Raw genomic sequence first — 7,212 nt, 5'->3', positions numbered from 1 at the left:
TACAAATACATGTTCTGGATTTTGTATTGTTATTCAACAAAAATTCATTGGATTTTACACTGTTTTTGTAATAAAATTTAAGCAAGGTACCATCAAGGAAAAAGAAGAGAAGCCTGTTAACTTTACATTGAGTGTATTGTATTTCTTTATTAAGCTAAAAGAATAATAAAAGAAAACGGTTTATAACATGTTTGCAACAGGATCTTCACAAGGTATAAAAGATAAAGGATGGGTCTTTGCAAGAGGATGGGTCTTTGCAAGTTGTTTGTGAGCAATTGTTTTTTTTGAGTGATGCTGGGTTGAAAGGAAACTTTGTTGAAAGGAAACGTGTGGCCAGTGTGAACGAAAGGAAGTGGCCTGAACGAAAGGAAGTGGCCAGTGTGAACGAAGTGTGCCCAGAACTGAAGGAAACGTGTGCCAGCAATGCAATGGTTGCAGATCAATTAAAAAATATTTTATTTCTTTTTCCTTTTTATTTTATTTTTAATATAATATAAAATAATGGTATTTTTGAAAATGATTGTAAAAATATTTAAATATATTATTATTATTATTAAAATAATTTTAAATTACTTGGACAAAAATTAGGTACTACATTTGGTAATCCTGAAAGAGTACTTATCAGTTTGCACACGTGAACAAGAAATAGTTTATGCATTATTTGGTTTAGATATAGAAGTGATTGAACTGATGCAATTTTTTTTTCTATTTTAAATTATGATCAGTAGTAGAGAACCATGACCACAAACAAATTCTAATGACATAGGTGCTTTCAGACCAGCCATTTTCCAGTCACAACCAATATTAGGAGGGCATCAAGTTCAGGTATCAATATTTATGTGTTTATTCTTTTTTTGTTCTCATTATGTTAAGTTATTTTACGTATGCTTCAAATCCAAGTATGTATATACTGCTACATCATAACAAGTTATGCATTTTTAAGGGCGTTACATAAAATAATGTGATGTTGCAAAATAATGCATTTTAGTAAATTTTTATAAAAAAATATTATATTCATTCTTCATTTTTTTTTATTATTGTAAAATTCATTTTTGTTAACAATAATAAAGGTTAACTGTTACATATTTATTGAGAAGTTCATATTAGACACCCTTATAAATCATTAGAATTTGTAAAATATTTTACAATAACAATGCAATAAATAAATTATATTATATTTTTACCTCGACCACCACTTAAATTTTTGTAACAATCCTTAAATCTTAATACAATACCTTAAATAATAACTTACAATCCTTTAAATATTAAACGTTAATGTGGTTGGTATTTATTGATTAAAGCTCGTTCATTATTTCAGTGATGGACCAGCCTAGTCAAAATGTACCTACTCAAAATATCAACAATTATGAATATGGTACAGTAGCAACAATAACAAATGTTGCTGGACCTTTATTGGATAATACCCAAGAAACAAAGAAGAGAAAACCTAATGCAAGTGGGCTTAGGCAGTCATCAAACTGCTGGGAACATTTCAACAGAGTACCTGATTGTGATGTTAATACTGCAACGTGTAAACACCGCCACAACAGGTATTTGTGTGACTTTAAATCTCATGGTACCACTAACATGAACAAACACGTTAATAAATGTCTCAAAAAACCACTTCTCGTGTTAAGTGACCCTAACCAAACAATTCTTATATTTCCATCTGTTGAGGGATCTGGTTTAGTTCCAACTAGTAGTAGATTTAACCTTCAAACTTGTCGTAGGGCAGTGTCTGTTTTTGTGGTGTTAGATGAACAACCATTTAAGGCGATTGAGGGTGAAGGATTTAAATACTTGTGTAAAACATTGCAGCCTCAATTTACCATTCCATCTAGGCGTACAATAGCTAGAGATTGCTTTCAGTTGTATTTGGATGAAAAACTTAAGTTGAAAGCTTTCTTTAAGTCTGATTGCAATAGGGTGGCTCTTACTATTGACTGTTGGACATCAATTCAAAATCTTAATTACTTGACTCTTACATCACATTTTGTGGATAACGAATGGAATTATCAAAAAAGAATAATTAGTTTCACAATTATCCCAAACCACAAGGGTGTAACCGTAGGTAAAAAGATAGAAGAAGTTTTAAAGGATTGGAGAATTCAAAATGTGTCATCAATAACAGTTGATAATGCATCATCTAATGATGTAGTAGTGACACTTTTGAAGAAAAAAGTTAAAAATATGAATGGGTTGATGGGAGATGGTGAATTTTTCCACATGAGGTGTTGTGCACATATTTTAAATTTAGTTGTAAATGACGGTTTGACAGAGAAACACTTGTCCATCTCTACCATTAGGAATGTTGTTAGGTTTGTTAAGCCATCACCTCATAGGGCTGCCAAGTTTAAGGAATGTATAGAAATTGCTAGAATTTCTTGTAAAAAATTGGTTTCTCTTGATGTTTCCACTCAATGGAACTCAACTTACTTGATGTTGGAGGCTGCTGAGAAGTTTCAAGTAGCCTTTGAAAAACTTGAAGAAGAGGATTCTAGTTACAAGGATTTTTTTGGAGACGCTGGTCCCCCAAGTAGTTTTGATTGGGATATTGCTCAGGCTTTTGCAAGTTTTTTGAAGTTATTTTATGAGGCAACAAGGGTGTTTTCTATCTCACAACATGTGAGTATTCATACAACTTTTCACCAAATGTCTGCAATCTATTGTGGACTAGATTTTGCTTCTTTAAATTTAAATACTGTTTTTGCTAATGTGGGTGTGGATATGATGGAAAAATATGAAAAGTATTGGGGAAACGTAAAAAAATAAATCAGCTGCTGTATTTTGGGGTAATTTTTGATCCGCGTTACAAGTTAAAATATGTTGAATCGTCTTTTAAGGATATGTATGCAACTAAAGAAACATTTGCTAAAGAGTTGCTCATATCTATAAAAGAAAATTTAACTAATTTGTATAATTGGTATAAGAAGGCTTATGACCTAAAAAATAATTCATCTCAACCAAATCCAAATGCTGGTGAAAATGTTTCTAATGATGAAACATTTGTTGTTGCTGCCAATCTTTCTCAACTGGCAAGGGCACAAGCATTTGAAGCCCATTTAAAAGAAAAAGATGCAATTGGCCAACAAAATGAGCTCGAGGGGCATCTTGCTAGTAAATGTGCAAAAATGAGTGATAAATTTGATATCCTATCTTGGTGGAAACATAATTCAGCTCAGTACCCATTTTTATCCTTAATAGCTAAAGATATTCTAGCCATACCGGTCTCCACGGTTGCGTCTTCAACACTGGGGGTAGAGTAATAGAAACCTTCCAGAGCTCTCTAAAACCAGAAATGGCAGAGGCATTAATTTGTACTCAAAATTGGTTGAAACCTTCCTTCACCTATTTCAAAGACTTGAATCTCATGGAAGATGTCGAACTTTCTGAAGAAACTATAGCAGGTAAAATTAGTCATGTATATTTAATTAACTTCAATTCATAAAAATGTATATATCTAATAAACTGTGATGTTTTTATTTTATAGAGTTCCAAGGTATGTCACTAGGAAATGCAGCTTCAGGTGGCTCATCATCACAGCCACAAGCACAACCATCTGGTTGTGCTTGATTAAAATCGATGTATGTCATTTCTAACTCTTTACTTGTTTCTACTTTGAAGTTTTTGAAATGAGAATTCAATTTTTATTTTTGTACTAATTAATAAGTTCCAATTGTTTCAAGTCTGACTTTTTTGAATATTTTGGATCACATTTTTGACTCACTGCATTTGACTCACTGCATTTGACTCTGACATAATGATAGCGTTGACGCCATATTTTACGAAGTGTATGGATTTTTACTTTTAATTTATTCTTGATTTACTATCTATTATTTATGTTTATTTGATACCTCACAAAATATTTTATTTTTTGCCTTTCAATTTAGTAATGATGTTGCTTTTTTAGTCTTTATTAAAGATGTTGTTTTAGTTTGATGATGTTAATTTTGTCTATGCTGATAAATCCAAATATATTTCAATTTAGTGTCAAATTTTACTGCTGGTGTTGTCTTATTGTTTTTGTTAAATACTTGAGTCATGTTACTAATCATTTGGTTGACATGTAGAGAGCAGGAGAGATACATACCTTCAGATTCTAGACTCATTATTATGGTCAAAGGAAGAGCACCTTGTAGACCTGAGCAAATACATTACAGGTATACACATAATTATTTGTTGCTATTTTAAATTTTATATTATTTAAGATTAAGTTTTATGATGATTAGATACATTTATTAAATACTTGTTACTTAGTAATTATTCAATCAAGCAAATATAATTAGTTTGTGGTGTTAATTTTGTGTTAGGTGTTTCCAATTCAAATTAATCTGCATTATCTTGATGCTTGATGTGCCATTGTTATTATTGATTTATGCTTGATGTGGTAAGAATTATGAACTTCTCTATTATGTTTGATGGGGTGCAATTGTTATTATTTTTCTTTGGTCTGTTTTTCCTAATTATTTCCTCATTTGTGTTTTATTAAAATATGATTTTTGTTTATAACAGGTTCAATTCCAAGCTATTTCAACAATTGTGGTAGCAAGTTGTATAATCATTCATTAAGCATGGAGGAGAAAAGTAAGATGATTATGTTTAGTCTGTTCAATGTTATTTTATATCCTCATTATTGTCAATAATTTATATTGACTTGCATTTGTTGTTGATTTATCAGGATGTGCAACAAAGATTACAAGCTGATGATAAAATTTGTTTGGTTAAATTACATTCGTGGTCCTTTAACTTAATTTAAGGTAACGTTTTAGTCCTTTATCTTTTTTTTTTTCCCGACTTGGTCCTTTATTTTAATTTTAAGTGACAATTTGATATTTTATGTTTTAAAATTTCAACAATGATATCCTTTTTTATACAAAAATTCAAAAAAAATTTCAATCAAAACTCATAAAATTAATTATATTCTTCAATATAATACAAATTTCATCAAATTCGTAATGCAAATCTTCAAATAAACTCATATTTTCATACTTTATTTGATATTTTTAGGAATAAAGGATTAAATCGGGGAAAAAAAAAGATAAAGGACTAAAACGTTACCTGAAATTAAGTTAAAGGACTACAGATATAATTTAGCCAATTTGTTTTGATTTGAAATACCAGGATGTTCATCTCTAAAATTTTTTCAAATTGGTTTTTCAGGATGTCCATCTCTAAAATTTGTGTTGATTTGAAATATCGTCATGTCATAGCGTCATTTGAAATAATCAGTGGCGTTTAATGACACCATTCAAATTAAACCTTAAACATTTTGTTAGTGTGTGATTTTTATAACTTGATATTGTGTCTCAATATACATTCATATTGTTGAGTATTTTTATTGGGACTTGTATGTCAGTAAAAATATTTACTTGAGTTAGTTGTATATGCTTAGTTTGATATTAGTATGTAATATGAAAATTTGAGTTTGTAGTTGTGACTAAATTGGACTTGATAGCCTAAATAGCTCTTCAATAGAAAAATACCAAATATGTATAAATGAACTCCAAATTCAAAGTTTATAAAATGTGTCTAATAATTATTTCCAAAATAGATACAAAAAATTGGGTCAAAATTGGTTTTAACATAAAAATAAAATAAAAATTTAGTTGTGCCAAATATATTTTATAGTCCATTAATTGGTCCAAACCGAATCAACCATACATTTTATCCGATAATTCGTTAACCGTAATCCGTTCAAACCGAAGTATTAAACGAGCTATATTGAGCCAGCATGCCTCACCCGCGGTTTAGGCCGGATGTTGCTCTAGGACCCGAACCGACCCAATTTACAGCCCTATATACATCTAATCCAAATCTACGAGCGCACGTTGGTTCCATCCAGTCAATTCAACGAATAATGCTTTCTTGATTCCATCCAGTCAATTCAATGAAAAATGCTTTGGGTCCAAAACCAACCCCAAGAAAGAAAGAAACAGTGAATCAAAATAAAGAATGCGACTCTTTAAAAAAATAAAAAGTAAATAAAATAAATGTCACTTAATTTTAAGTATATTTTTCTATTATATAATTTATATCCTCCATTCAATTAAGTATATTTTTCTATTATATCCTCCATTCAATCAAATCTTTTAATATACTTTATTTTAAAACTTTTATACAAAAAAAAGCTTTACTTTCATAATGTTGTAAAAAGGGGACCACCACCTGAAGTAAAATTCTATTTTTATTTAGAGGCTGCGTCATGAGATGCAATTATACACTGTCTTATTTTTTTTTTTAATAAATGAAAAAATGTTATATTAATAAATAAAAAATAATAAAAAATTTAAATTATACTAATAAAATCAAATAAAATAAATTAAATAAAAAAATATATCAAAGTTAATGTAGTTGAATCAACGTATCAAAAAAGTATTATAATATTTTAACAATTTCAGTATGTATTTTATTTTTAAAATTTTATAATATCGACATTTGTCGATTGAGGTTGAACAATTGTATATACTAATTTATATTTAAATAAATAAAATTGACTGTTAAATAGAAAATAATTTGTTGCAAAATAAAAGAAAATTGTTAATTTTATTTATAAATAATCTTAATAGAAAAATAAGAGGGAGTTGGTTTCTATGAAGTTGTTCAATTATAGCTGCAGTAAAATAAGAAGGCTCAATTATAGCTGCAGTAAAATAAGAAGGAATTGATACCTTATTTAATTTTATTAATATAATTTATTTATTTTAATTATTTTCTATTTATTAATTTAATATTTTTTAGTTTGTTAAAACTAGTCATATCACTAGAATTAACTTCTTTAAAAAAGGAATTTTTTGTTCCTATTACCTTTAAAAATAAATAAAATATATTTTTCGTATATAAATTTTAAAATAGAGTATATTAAAATATTTTATAAAAAAAAAAGAAAATGTAATAGAAAAATTATCTTAATTTTAAGAATTACTAACATTTGAAAAATAATTTCTTTTAATATTATTAAATTAAATGAATGTGATCATATTTTAAATTTAATTATGTTAATTTATAAATTTATTTTAAAACATTTTTTTATAATTTTAATCATAAAAATAATTAAAAAGAACAAATTTTTTAATCTAGTCAACTTTGACAAATACTATAATACTCTTTTTTTGCAATTTTCTTTATAGTATAAACTTTTTTACTTATAAACAAAACACGTTTATTTTAATTTTATTATTAGTTCTAGAAGAGATCCACCGTGTTTCTTTCCCT

The 7,212-nt window shown here is 28.1% G+C and overlaps 1 pseudogene; it reads left to right on the top strand.

Annotated features, from left to right (window-relative positions):
- Nucleotides 1–5,428, top strand: part of LOC105851209 (zinc finger BED domain-containing protein RICESLEEPER 2-like) — a 5,733-nt pseudogene extending 305 nt beyond the window's left edge.
- The last annotated feature ends 1,784 nt before the right edge of the window (nucleotides 5,429–7,212 follow it).

Source organism: Cicer arietinum, chromosome 8 (genome assembly GCF_000331145.2).
Source record: "Cicer arietinum cultivar CDC Frontier isolate Library 1 chromosome 8, Cicar.CDCFrontier_v2.0, whole genome shotgun sequence".
NCBI classification, from domain to species: domain Eukaryota; kingdom Viridiplantae; phylum Streptophyta; class Magnoliopsida; order Fabales; family Fabaceae; genus Cicer; species Cicer arietinum.
This window is presented reverse-complemented; position numbering and strand designations above follow the sequence as displayed.